This window comes from Callorhinus ursinus, unplaced genomic scaffold (genome assembly GCF_003265705.2).
Source record: "Callorhinus ursinus isolate GAN/ISIS: 27379988/994484 unplaced genomic scaffold, GSC_fseal_2.0 scaffold40, whole genome shotgun sequence".
In the NCBI taxonomy this organism is placed as follows: Eukaryota; Metazoa; Chordata; class Mammalia; order Carnivora; family Otariidae; genus Callorhinus; species Callorhinus ursinus.
The window spans coordinates 894,248-908,509 of record NW_027397102.1 but is presented as its reverse complement, the minus strand read 5'-3'; the positions used below and the strand labels follow the sequence as shown (position 1 = coordinate 908,509).

Here is a 14,262-nt window from a genome sequence, read left to right as displayed (position 1 = left end):
ACCCTGCTGACACCTTTATTTCAGACTTGTAGCCTCTTGAACTATGAGATAATTATTATTTTAGTCCACCTAGTTTGTGGTACTTTGTTACAGCATCCCTAGGAAACTAATACAGCCACATTGTGCTTGTTCCATTAATTGAGCAAAATCATCCAGAAGCTAATAGTTTATGAAGCAGCCAGGGTACATCCTCATGTATAAGACTATAGGTTGAAAACACTCTGTGGAGGAACTCAGCAAAATTTTACATATATTCCTGGAGCACCATAAAGGAGCTCTTAAGATAGTAACATCGGCTGGTAAAAGTATATTTCCAGTCTTCCCAGTAGTCCTGAATAACTTCTAAGAGGCATTTGAGTCTTTGGAGCTCCAAGAGTGTTGGATTGATTTTCTTCATATTGAGATTAAAAATAAGGAGGTTTGAAATGCACTGTAGTTTCCATTCTCATTTTGCCATTTAGTAGCCTGACTGCCTTTTAAATTCTTTTTCTTGGGGTGCCTGGTCAGTTAAGCCTCCGCCTTCGGCTCAACTCACGATCTCAGAGTCTTGAGACTGAGCCCCACATTGGGCTCTCTGCTCAGCAGGGAGTCTGCTTCTCTTTCTCACTCTCCCTCTGTGTACTCTCTCTCAAGTAAATAAATAAAATCTTTAAAAAAATAAATTCTTTTGCATTCTAAGACACAGTCTCTTATCCAAATTCTCAATGACTCCTTGTTCTCTCCTTTTAATTGTTTCTACTTCCCTAACTGTGTTTTGTATGTTTGGTTTTCTGAGAATCTCAGAGGTGAAATTAAGATTTGGAAAGCCCATATTAGGACATTTGAATAAAGGTGGCACTTTTCCCCCTTCCAAAAGGAACTCATTTCTGGGTCCCATAACTATTAGGAGCCATCCATCCAAGAGGTCATTACCCTTCCTCTCCCAGGTCTCAGGTTGAAGCCTGAAATGGTAAAAAACAAAATCAAAAACAAAACAAAACAAAAACAGAGAAAACAGAAAGAGAAACAGTAAGGAAGCATTGCAAACCTGGAGAAAGAAAAATAGCTTTCAGCTTCTTAATCTTTTCCTCCAATATATTAATTAATTGCTTATGGCTATCCAATTCATTCTTGAGTTTATTTCCTGAGAAGTAGTCATTTCAATAATATATTTGCTTGGGTAGAGTTTTTCTAAAGATTCCTGTAAGTACAGCCATTTGTCTACCTTGAAAAACCCTTCCTCTGGCCATTAAAATACAGGGTACTCATAAGTATCCCCATCCCAAACATGACAGAGTGAAATCAGCCAACACTTTGGATTTCTCATATTTTTCTACCATTGGAGCTAATGGTGAACCAGATGGGATCCTAGAACTTATATTACCTATTTTGCTTAATAGTAACTCAAAATTTGCTATAGGGGTTTGGATTTTTCCCCCAGAAACCCAATTAAACAGCCAAAACAATTAGAGGGTGACTACTTAGCAAACAGCCAGAGTCTCACCTGATCAAAGGTGGTCACAAATCCTCTGACAAATTCATCTAGAAGAAGGGCTCATTCAAGCAATCCTATCCTCATTGCTAAATTGTTGGTGGGGGGAGGGGAGAAAGACCCAAAGAGAAGCACGAGTTTATATAGAATTAACAGATTTTATCATTGAACAAAGCAAATACCTTCAATGCATGCAGGTAGCCAACAAGTGACCACAAAGTTTAGTGGATTTTCAGCTGCATTTATATGGAATTAAAGCCATAGCTGTTACACATCATCCAACTTTTGGTGAACAGTGAACTGATTTTCAATTTATATCACTTGTTACATTGAGCTTATTCTGAAGTCTTATTTTTCATAATTCTTCAGGCTTACTCTGGTGTTCTGTACTTTCATAATTCTTCATCAGGCATATTCTAACACTTTGTTTTTCGTAATTCCTACAGTTGCTCCTGACAGTGTACCTAGTACATATTATTAACCATATCCTTAAACATTCTTCAGTAAGATTAGATTAAATTCCGTTTTCCACAAAACATGTATTTTTAATGGCTGCATGATATTCTATCACATGGCCTTGCCAACATTTATTTTAATACAATTTTCCCCTTGTTGGATATTTATATGATTTAAAATATTTTCCCATTGTAAACAACACCATGACAAATATCCTTATGCATAAAACATGATGCAAATTTCAAATATTTTCTTTAGGTTTTCTAGAAGTGGATACTCATGAAAATGAATATTTTTAAGCTTTAGTAGATATTGATACACCACCTTCAGGAAAAACCATACTAATCTATGTTCCCAAAGGCAGTGAATTAGAGGGCTTATCCCACCAAAGATATGCTTATCTTCATGTTGCAGAAAAAGAAAAGACTGGTAGGCCTTTTTTTTTTTTTTTTTTTGGTTATGTTAGTCACCATACAATACATCACCAGTTTTCAATGCAGTGATCCACGATTCGTTGTTTTCGTACAACCCCCAGTGCTCCATGCAGTACGTGACCTCCTTAATAACCATCATGGGGTGCCTGGGTGGCTCAGTTATTAAGTGTCTGCCTTCAGCTCAGGTCATGATCCCAGGGTCCTGGGATTGAGCCCCTCATCAGGCTCCCTGTTCAGTGGGAAGCCTGCTTCTCCCTCTCCCACTCCCCCCGCTTGTGTTCCTTCTCTCGCTCTCTCTGTCAAATAAATAAATAAAATCTTTAAAAAAATAAATTCAATTTCAGTTGTAGAGTTCAGTTATTCATCAGTTGCATATAACAACAGTGCTCATCACATCACGTGCCCTCCTTAATGCCCATCACCCAGTTATCCCATTCTCCCACCAGCTCCCCTCCAGCAACCCTCAGTTTGTTTCCTAGAGCTAAGAGTCTCTCATGGCTTTTCTCCCTCTCTGATTTCTTTGCATTCAGTTTTCCCTCCCTTCCCCTATATCCTCTTGTGCTACTCCTTATATTCCACATATGAGTGAAACCATATAATTATCTTTCTGTTTGACCTATTTCACTCAGCATAATACCCTCCGGTTCCATCCATGTTGATGTAAAAGTAGGGTATTCATCCTTTCTGATGGCTGAGTCATATTCCATTGTATATATGGACCACATCTTCTTTATCCATTCCTCTGTTGAAGGGCATCTAGGCTCTTTCCACAGTTTGGCTATTGCAGACATTGCTGCTATGAACATTGGGGTGCACGTACCCCTTCGGATCACATTTGTATCTTTGGGGTAAATACCCAGTAGTGCAATTGCTGGGTCGTAGGGTAGCTCTATTTTTAACTTCTTGAGGAAGCTCCATACTGTTTTCCAGAGTGGCTGTGACTGGTAAGATTTTGATAAGAAAGAGTGAGGTCTTATTGCAACTAATGAAGCTGAAAATCTTTGGCATATACCTCTAATATGAACTGGTCTATTTGAATATAATAATTTGACATGGGCAAGTTATCAGTTATAATTGATAATTAAATATAAACTGCCTAAAAGAATGGCAGTTAGGGGATCACATGGCATAGGCCCATAGGACTTGTGTCTGGCAAGCTGACAAACCATAGTACCTGTGATTGTTGGAAATGATTCAATGAGTTGGCTCTTATTTTGGGGGTGTTAAAATTCTTTCTAAGCTTTAAATTTTTGATGAAAACATTTAAGTAATACTTGTTAATGGTACAAAATTCAAAAGGCACAAAACGGCATACCATGAAAAGTATGTAGATTATGCTTATTCTTTCAGTCACCCAACTCTCCTGCCCTGAGTCAAGTTTCTTTTTTATTCTCTCAATGACATTCTGGGGTTTACAAAAATAAATTTCTCCTTTATGTATTTCTCTTTTGCCCTCCCACACAAAGGATACCATATAATTCATACTGTTCTGTACCCTACTTCTTTTCACTCAGGATTTAGCTTGGATATCATGATATATAAGTATAGAAATAGCTTATCTATATATGTAAGTATTTATTTACTATTCACCATACATTTGGTGGGCACCTACTAGGTGTCAGACCTATTTTACACACTGAGATACAGAAATAAACTAAACAGGAAAATCTCAACTCGCATGGAACTCCTATCACAGGGTGGAGAAACACAAAAACAAAATAATATTAAAAATATATATTACATAATGGAAAGTGTTATAGAGAAAAAGAAAATGTTCAGCCTAGCTGAATGTGCCCTTCATCGCTTACAGGCAACTGCATGAAAAACGCAATCTGTCAGTCAGACTGACTAGCCAAGGCCCAGGACAGGCAAAAGCACAAAGAGCAGTCCTGCTCAGCAAACAGGGGCTGATGCGTGAAGACCTTCAGGATCAGCACACAGGATCAGGACAACAGGGAGAGGGCTCATTGCCTTCCTCCACTGACCCTATCTGCCTCTTGCAAACAGAAATGCCACCAGAAACATAAACACCTGCCCACTGACAGGGTCCTGGGCCAGGAGGTCTCCACCTGAGCAGGGCAGTGGAAAAAGCCTGGACTCTGGGGTAGGAATTGGATCCAGGACCTCTTTGTAAATTTGTCTGCCCTAGTGGCCCACCCCTTAAGGAGACTAAAGGTCAGGCTGGGGGTGGGAGACCAGAGGGCGCCAGTCATGGTAAGTCTTCCACCAAGTTTGTCCCCCAAGAAGTGGCAAGAGGTGGGGTGTGGGGCTCATGAAAGAGAGACACTACAGATCCCTACAGCAAGGCAGATTGGACTAAATCCTTTGGCCCTTGAGGGAAAGAGCCACAGTGAGACTGACCTGTGCTACTAGAGACAAAGCACTTTCTAAGGGCAAGGTACAGAAAGGGCTACCCCAGGAAGACTTAAGCTCCCTATCATCCTGAGGTTATTATCTAAGCAGAGAGCAGAGGGCCATGTGTGGAGGGGCCTCTGGCATTCAGCAAGAAGTTGGACCCCAGGACCTTTGGGGCCCCTTGGACCTTAAAATGTTCTGATCCTCCCATCTTTGGAAGACAAACCCTGCCCAGTCCTGTCTGGCTTCCTCAGATGGTTCAGAAGCACCCCGGGGACTAACAGCCTTTTCCTGAGGCTTCAAAAAGGAGCAGCATTAACATTCATTAGTGCTCTAATTGGCATTTTAATTGCCAGTCTCACTCTCTTCTTTCAGTCTTTAGAGTGAGTACCAGGTGCATAGTCCTCTCCCTATTCCTTCCACCCCCACCCCCCTTCTCCCTAGAGATCAGCTCAAAGTTGTGCCTCACCTTCCCTTCAGCCACCACCCACATCCCCCAACAAAGCCTGGAGACAGAGATGAGCTTCTCCAGGGCATCTGCATTGCACTTTCGCTCCCTCCCCCTGCAGTGAGCTCAGGAAATTGGTTTTAATCCGCCAGGCTCCAGTTGCTTAGCAACAGAAAAGCCTGCTCCTGGCAACCAGAAGCCACAAAGATGCTGCAGAAAGAGGGGGTTGTCTGGGCCCTGCTCTTGCTCAGCTCCTGACTGCTGGCCTCCCTGATGTTTTTCTCATTGAGTACAGACACCCTTCCTTTCTCAGATGCCAGGTCTTGAAAGGCTGATCTCTGGGGCAGCTGCCTTGACCTCACCCCCCCCCACCCATTCTTCCTGCCTGGAGCCTCTCTGAATCCCACCTCCCAGCCCAGCAGAAGACAGCTCCTGATCACCGTGGGGTGGCTCCAGGAAGTGTCCTCACCTTCCAGTGACCAGTGACAGAGATCACTGGCTATGTAGGTTCCTCCAGGCTGGCCTGGTGGGTGGGAGTGGCCACCTTTCACTCTGGGTGAGAGCAATTCCTGCCCTGGGTGTCAGGGGCTGTGCATTGTAATCCCAGCCCGCCTGAGTTTGAAGGGAGGTAAGGGACCATACATGACAACTCCCCACTTCTGGAGGTCAGAAAACTGAGAGTCAGATGGGCTCAGATCCACACAACATTTCAGTGTCAGCTGGGTCTGAACCAATGCCAGAGCACAAGGCTCCCCAACACAGTCAGCATCCCTGAGACTGCCAGGCCACTGTGCAGCACAGAAGGCTTCCGCTGCCCCTCCCCAGAAGACAGTGAGGACAAGGGTCTCCACCACAAAGAAGAAGCCTTCTACCCTCCTGCTTTTTGGGATGGCCTCAGCTCAGGGTGATCATCAGTGCAGATTTTCCATTTGACGAGCTGCTTTCCTAGAATGTTTTAACTTAATAGGAGTTCAGGAGTGTCCCCCAGGAGGGGGCTGATCAGAATTCTGACTCTGTGAGTGGGGGCTAACTGGTATCTTAATCTCAGATCTCACTGGACTTCCCAGGAGGTGCACATGCATGCATTCCTCTATCCCTTCTCTAGGGCCTCAAGCTCTGGCAACGGGGCTGCCCCCTAGAAATAAACCATGGAAAGCGGGGGCTGTGGGAAACTGGCATCTAACAGGGGACCCCCATCCCCAACTCTCACCCTGAGCCAGGCCCCTAGGCAGGGACAAGCCTTCCCCTGGGCAACTTCTTTCTACCTTCCCCCCTCTTCTTGTTTCTCTCCCTCCCTTTCCCCCTTTCTCTCTCCCAAGAAAGGACTTCTGGCTTCCATTGCCTGGCAACCAGACTGCCACAGGCTGAGAAGAGCAGCGCAGATGCTGCCTAATGAGGGGGCTGAAACGAGGGGCAAAATCTCTGTCTCTAGTCCTAAGCCTCTGCCAGCACTGCCGCTGGTGCTCACAAATTACACATTTTCTTAAATTTGCAATTGCTGTGCTCTATGATAAAAAGCCACATTTGGATAAATACCTCCCTGATCCACCCTTTTCTATTTCATATTGAAAATCTTTTGTTATGGAAAATTTCAAGCCTACACACAAGTAGAATAGCATAATGAGCCCCCCTGTGCTCACCACCCAGCATCAACAATTATTAACTCCTAGCCAGATTGTCACATCATTGTGTCTGTAAGTATTCTGTATGCAGCTCTGGAACATTAGAATTCTCTTTTTAACATAACTACAATGTTATTTTAAAGTAATTAACAATAATCCCATAATGTCATCAAATACCCAGTCAGGGTTCAAACTTCAAATGTCTCATCAATATCATGAAGGGTTGGTCTGGTTTTTTTTAACAGTTTATTTGGGTCAGGATTGAAATAAAATCTACACATTGATCTATAGACTCCACGTTCTGAATATTGTAGGGGAGGAAAAACTTTTCCCCTACTCTCCTAAGCTCAGTAACTGAGGTGTGTAAATTAAACTGATAAAACACAGACTAACAGAAAGGGAAAAACCAGAGTTTATTTACATGTGCAATCTCCATATACATGGCAAAACTGAGTGATCATAACTCAGAGGGGTGATTGGAGTCTGGTGCTTATATACCATCTTACTAGGTGAGGGCTGGGGGAGAAGGGCACTTGCTGGAAAACAAATACCTTTTTGGAAAGATAAATGGGTTTTCAGGAGAACCAACAGTTGATAGGAAAGTTTGTGATAATGTTTGTCTCTACAGGTGTGAGTGGTCTTTCTGTCTCCTTCAGGACCACAAAACTCTCCTGGAGAAGAGATTTGGGGTAGATTTTATTCACAGTCTACCTCTGGGAGTAGATGGCCTGAGAAGGAATTTATGACCGTCTCATTTCCCAGAAGTTGCTGCTTTTAGTCAGATAAGGGAAGCTCCGGGAAGGATTTTTCCCCTGTTATCTGTTGACTCTCAAGTGTCTGCAGCTTAAAATAATCTTTATAGCAACTCTAGGGTTCCAAGTGGGTCCCCACAATATTCCAACATAACAAGGAACTGAAATTACCCTGGAAACCATCGATCCACGGGCTCTTCCTAGACTTCCTATGAGCTCTGCCTTGAGCTGTGTGAGGCATTAGTTCCCAAATCTTAAGATGAGGAGACTGAAACTCAAAGTGGCAAAATGAAGAGCTCAAGGTCACCCAGCTAATGAGGCACTGGGCCAGGCTAGTAACTCATGTCAGGAGTCCAAACTCCTAATTGTATGTGTCCTGCCAACCATACTCTGCCACTCCCACCTGTCCTGCCTCCAAAGAGTAAGAGAAGGCTTTAGGAAAGAGTCAGGGAAGGCCTCCCCTGACCACCTCTTAGCCCAGGTCTTACCCAGCATCTGTGAAAGACCCATGCAATCCCACCTCCTCTGACTGCTCTGGTCCATTTCTTTCCTCCCAAGTATCTGCCTTTGGGTGCATGTGTCTCAGTCTCCCACTCACTCAGAAGCTCCCTGAATGCAAAGGCCTTGGCTCTGGATATTGGTGACCTGCCCCAACTGAGACTCACCCGGAAACATTTGGAAGGTGCTCCCCCAAGGGGGGGCCTACTGACTGATTGCCTGAGTCAGGGGCCTTCTGGAGGGTAGGTGTGCTGGAAATACAGGTGAGTCTTTGGGAGGAGAGATCCTAGACCCCAGGAAGGAGCAGCCACCAGACACTGCAGAGTGTAAGTGTTCTCTCTTGTCCTCAGAGGAGTCAAGGGAGTGTGCAGGGAGCATCCTGGGCCCAGGCATCCGGAGGACAGGCGCCTTTGGCCTCACCCCTTCCTCTTATAGACCATTTACCCTCTGAAAGCATCAGGGAGTCCTCATCTGTGTAGCAAAGACACTCCAGAGAATCGACTGGGCTGTCATGTGGTTGAAGGAGCCCTCTCAGCTTGGAGCAATGAAGTCTGCTCTGGCTGGGGAACCCTGATGGCAGGTCTGGGTCTCTGCTCTTTCATTTTGCTGCTCGGTGACCCTGGGCAGGCAATTTCCTCCCTGTGGGTCTTCATTTCCTTATCTATACAATGAAGGGTTTGGACCAGATGATCTCTAGGGGCCCACAAGTCTCCACATTTCTATGATCTCCAGGAAAGGGAGACCCAAAACATTCCTTGGTAAATGGTTACCGTTCTTAATTATCTTTACAGTCAGAAGGGTCTTCCTGCCTGTTTCCTACTGTCTCTGAGCCTTGGCTCCTCTGGCCAAGGCCCAGGTCTGGATAAGCATGTTCATTGTCCCAGAAGTACCTGGGTGGGCAACAGGCATTTTCATGGAATGGAATGCATAACTCAAGTCACAATGGTGGGAGAGTGGGGCCTGGAGCTCTGCAGTCCCTACACCCAACCCCAGAGGTGTTCAGGAGGCAGCAGTGTTCAGACATCAAGGAGATGAACAATTGTGACACTGATCATCTCCTTGCCCTCCATGTAGCCAAACTTCCCCATTTCTGGACAAGGAAACAGGGAGTTGCCCAAGGTCACAAAGTGCTAGGACAGGGAGGAGTTTGGAGTGGGGAAGAGCTGGGGACCTCCTCAGGAAGGAATCTTTCCTGGTGAGGGGTAGGGATGGTGAGGAGGAGAGCCAGTCCCCAGAGTTGTAGCATAAACTAAAACCAGTTTGTGAAACCCACCATCAGGGAGCTCCTGGTTTCTCCTGGGGGGAATGCGCGCACACACACACACACACACACACACACACACACACCACAGGACAAGAGATCGCAAACATCACTGACTACCAAGTACCTGAGCTGGGACTCTAACTTGACTGCCCCACCAGGAGCTACTGAATCTCCCAGCTATTTCATTTATTCAACAAATAGTGACTAAGTTACTGGGAATCAAACTGTAAACAAGTGGGATGTGGTCCCTCCCTCTCAGAGTTTGCAACATAGGTAGGCAGGCAAGTGCTCAAGAGGAGATTTCAACCCTGAGAACTACTCTCAGATTAAAGGAAGCCGGGGCCTGTGAGAACCCAGCAGAGCCCATCTCAGAGGCTCAAGAGCTACAGGCACTGTTCTGGCTGTGCCCATTTCTAGAGGAGTCAGTTCTGGTTGGTTGGGAAGGTAGCCATGGGGAGCAATTGACTTCCCTTCTTAAGGTCAGGCAGGCACAGTCAAGGATGTGGATGACCCTCAGGCACTTTTGTTATCTCAGTAAGAACTGGGCAACTTCTGGGGCTTGGAGGAGAGGTGAAGCTCCTCTTCTTCAGGCTGGGGTTCTCAAAGTAATGAGTTGGGACCCCAAAGCTCACTGTTGAGTCTTCAGTGGCTCTTCTGAGCAGAAGTTGCATATGAACTTGGCCCCCTTTCTCTTGCTGGTTGTGGTGATGTGAGGTGTGGGACTCAAAAAATGTCAAAAGTTAAATTATTCTGAAAAAAAATTACCCCCACTCCTTCTGAGGGCCAAGCCACTTACTTCTTCAAACCTGTGCTTGTGATTTAGTTTCCACTGATCTTCACAATTAATATAAAAGGCACTGAGCAAGGCTGTCCTTTTTCTCCATCCTTGCTGCTCTTCTGCTATGTGTGTGGTGGGAAGTGACACAGGAAGCAAGGAGGGGAGAGGGAAGATATGGAAAGTGTCCTGTGGATTCTATATTTACGGAGCTCAGTGACATGTGAGAGGTTTAAGTGAAACTTTCGTGGAAAAAAAGTAAGGAAATGCCTTGTTTTAGCTGCCCCATCATTCCTATTGTTTGCTTTCTGAGTTTTTTGTTTCCAGGCTATTTTGTAAGTGCTGAGCTATTAAGGAGCTGTATGTTTTCTTGGAGCAGAAAAAGAAGGGCCCTCTTGTCCCATGGGCCTCTCCATCCATGTGTACGTGCTCTCTCTTTGCCACTGTCCCTGGTTTGGGGCCTGTGCCTATGGAAAACAGTGGACTTCCAGTCCTTTGGGGCCCAGGATTCCACCCCTTTTTATTCCCTCATACTGAGCCCCAACCCTCTCCACAGTCAATGAGGGAGAAAGTACAGGTGTGCTGCATCCAGCCCCTTCTTTTTTAGAGTTGAGAAGTGAGGCCCAGAGAACACAGGGCTCTTGCCCTTGTTCTAGACGACACAAGGCAATTACTAATGAATTATAAAGGTAAGCTTCGATATTTGGAGAAGAAACAATAGAATGCTAATCCTCCATTTTTATTCACTCAACATATTTTTATTGGTTGCTTGACATATGCAGACACCATTCCAGGTGCAGAATACAACAATGAAAAAAAATGATATATTCTGCCCACATGAATTTTACACTCTAATAGAAGAAAACAAACACTAAATAAATCAATAGGAAGATATAATATGTGGGCATCTGGGCATCTGTCTTTTATATTTGGCCATTAACGAATGCCTCTTTGAGGAAGTGACATTTGAGAAAGAACTTCAAGAAAGTCAGGGAACAATCCATATGATTATCTAGGGGAAGATGTTCAGGTAGGAAGAACAACAACAATTATAATTCCCTGAGACATGTTTGAAGAACAAGAAGACCAATGTTCCTGTAATGAATGTGAGGTAATTATAATATTAGGAGATGATGGCAGAAAATTGGTGAGTCTGATTATACACAGCCCTAAAGGCCATGATAAGAAGTTGGCTTTTATTCAGTGAAGTGGGAAGCCATTGCAATTTCAGGAGAGGAGCAAAATTACATCATCTAGTCATTAACTGGATCTCTGTGGTGCCTGTGCCAAGAATGAACTGTTTGTAGGCAAGGGTAGAAACAATGAGACAGCTCAGAATGTTATTGCCATGAGACCTCTTGTTGATGTTCCCCTGCCATTACAGATAAACTTGGCAACTTCCATTTCTGGATAATTCAGTCCTCTTCATTTTTGTTGGCGTCTAGGGCAGTACTGGAACTTGGATTAAGCTCCAAGCCCTGTGCTCTTTTTATTGCCCTACATAGCCTTTCATTGTCATGCCAATAAGGAGAGAATAAATGATGGAAAAAGGCAGCACTGGAAGATTGACTCTTGGGGTTGTAGGAATAATACTAATAAGAAAAACAGAGGTAAATTGCAGGGGAAAGCCTGTAAAAAAATAGTGGTAATTTTTATTATCCTTTGGTAGAGATATTGGACTTGCTGATCAGTAACCATTTCTAGAGACCTGTTATAGATAAATGATAGTGTTAAAAATATTTTAAAAATGCATCTTTAAATATTTGGAAGTCCTGGTCAGGAATCCAAAAGATTCCCTGGCACCCTACTTCTTGTAGTTTAAAGTTAGAAATTGGGAAGATCCAAGAGTAAAAGTCACATACAGATTTTAGCCTAATGTTGAGGGTTAGTCTCTGCTTATGGAAAGATGGCAGAATTCCTCAATTGTTAGTGACAAAGATTCTCTCCCTGACCCAAATTTTAGTCAGGTCCCTCTAAAACCTCTTTCCAACTAGGCCTCAACATTTGAACTTCCATGTCCATCTTTGCATTGCCCAATTTTAGCAAAAATCCTCCTAAATTTGTTTAGCAAGAATCCCCATACTCAGTATATGATCACTCCTGATATCTGATTAAATTCTTTATATCTTACCTTTGGTATCTAATCACACTGGCCTTTCTTCAGCAAGAATCCTGTCAAATCAGAATCCTCCCTTACCTCCCTTACTTCTGATGTTTCCACATAGTAATTTTCTACCCACTGACTCCCATCCCCTTTACAACAGACACTTGAATAAAGTCTTTCTTACTATTTTTAACAAGTGTCAGAATAATTTTTTTGACACTAATGTGAAAGACAAATTCACTGGACAGTTAAAGAGATGGTTTTTTATTGAGGCTAGTGCAAAAAGGAAAATGTTCACTTCTGTGGAAGAATGTCTCAAAGAAAAGGAAGGGGACCTGGGTGTTATAGAGGCAGATAAACAATAGAGCCATGAGGAAAGGTGGATGGCAAATTTTGTTTAAGTTATGAAGCAGAGTGGGAATACATGAGGGCAGGGTGGCCCTTTGTGGTTAACCATTTCTCAGAACACAAAAGGGTAGGGGGATTTCTCAATCACCTCTAATCTCCAAGAGCACAAGGCTCAGATATAGTTAAACATTGTCACTAGTTTTCTTCTATCATCTTGATTTAGGAAAAGAATTTTCAGACTGCATTATTACATAGAGCTTTTGAGATGATACTATGGAGTACACACATGCTAGCATCTGCATTAATGTGTTTCTGGAAGAGTACACAAGAAACTGTTGTCAGTTCCTTTACCTTTGAGGAGAAAAATTGGGAAGCAGGATGGTGAAGGAATACATTTCTTTTTATCCTTCTATTTGTTTGAATTTTCTGGACATATGCATGTATTTATTTTATTATTAAAAATACTACTTTTGGGTGGCCAGGAAGATGTCAGACATTCACAGTTAGCATATCGAGCAGAAACTGCTCACCATTTTTCAAAATAAGAAGAGGGGCCTGCTAGGAGGAACTGGTAAGGAGAAGCTCTGATGATACTACAAAAACATTGGTCTGGGCTTCAAGATGCTATTGACAAGAAATGCCCCTTTCCTAGTAATGTCTCCCTCCAAGGGCAGATTCTATCTGGTGTGGTGACCAAAGTGAAGATGCACAGGACCATTGTCATCTGCCAAGATTACCTCCACTACATCCGAAAGTACAACTGCTTCGAAAATTGCCATAAGAACATATCCACGCACCTGCCCCCCTGCTTCAGGGATGTCAACATTGGCAACATTGTCACAGTGGGCAAACGCCAGCCCTTGTGAGAGACTGTGAGCTTCAATATGCTCAAGATCACCAAGGCTGTTGGCACCAAAAAGCAGTTCCAGAGTTCTGAGACTAGACATGGGCCCATACCTCAAAACAAAATAGTTATTTTCCCAGTCAAAAAAAAAATGTTATTGAAAGTTTATCTGGGCATTGAATTATAAGTCTTTTGTTTCTTCTTCATATTTTTCTGCATTTCAAAACCTAATAAATAGTTTTTTAAAGAGTAATATATGCAAATTTTCCTGCCAAGTTTGGTCTGTTAAAAGCAGCCCCACTGGGGAAAAGGACCGCCAGGTGGAATTATTTGGATTGCCCTAGGGGTTGGTTCCTGGATGCATTTTCTCTTTTTGCTTAAGTGAAGGGGCAAAAAATTATTAAGGTATCAGGTTTGTCAATTTTTCTCTCCCTCAAGGAAGTAAAGAGATAGAATCTTTCCAGTTTAGCAGCCTCAACCAGGAGACTAATTTCCTACCAGGTGAGTTCTTATACTTTTGCAATGCAGAAATAGAAAAATAAACTGAGGAAGACAATATCTCAAAGGTGGGCAAAAATGATGAAGTATGTAAAGAGAGAGGCTAAACTAACCTACATAATAAAGAACCAGAAGATATTGGGGAGAAAGAGAAATAAAAAAGCAAGAGTATTTGAAGGCATTTTTTGCAGATGAGAGGCTCCAGACATGTTAGGGTGGGGTGTATAAGAAAACTGAAAAGAAGAGAAAGGATATAAAAAGTACTGTTGACATTTCCACAATAGCTAAAATATGGAAAGAGCCCAGATGTCCATCAACAGATGAATGGATAAAGAAGATGTGCTATACACACACACACACACACACACACACACACACACACACACACACACA

The 14,262-nt window shown here is 43.3% G+C and overlaps 1 pseudogene; it reads left to right on the top strand.

Annotated features, from left to right (window-relative positions):
- The first annotated feature begins 13,013 nt into the window (after positions 1-13,013).
- Positions 13,014-13,558, top strand: LOC112823986 (small ribosomal subunit protein uS17-like; annotated as a pseudogene).
- Positions 13,559-14,262: the final 704 nt, after the last annotated feature.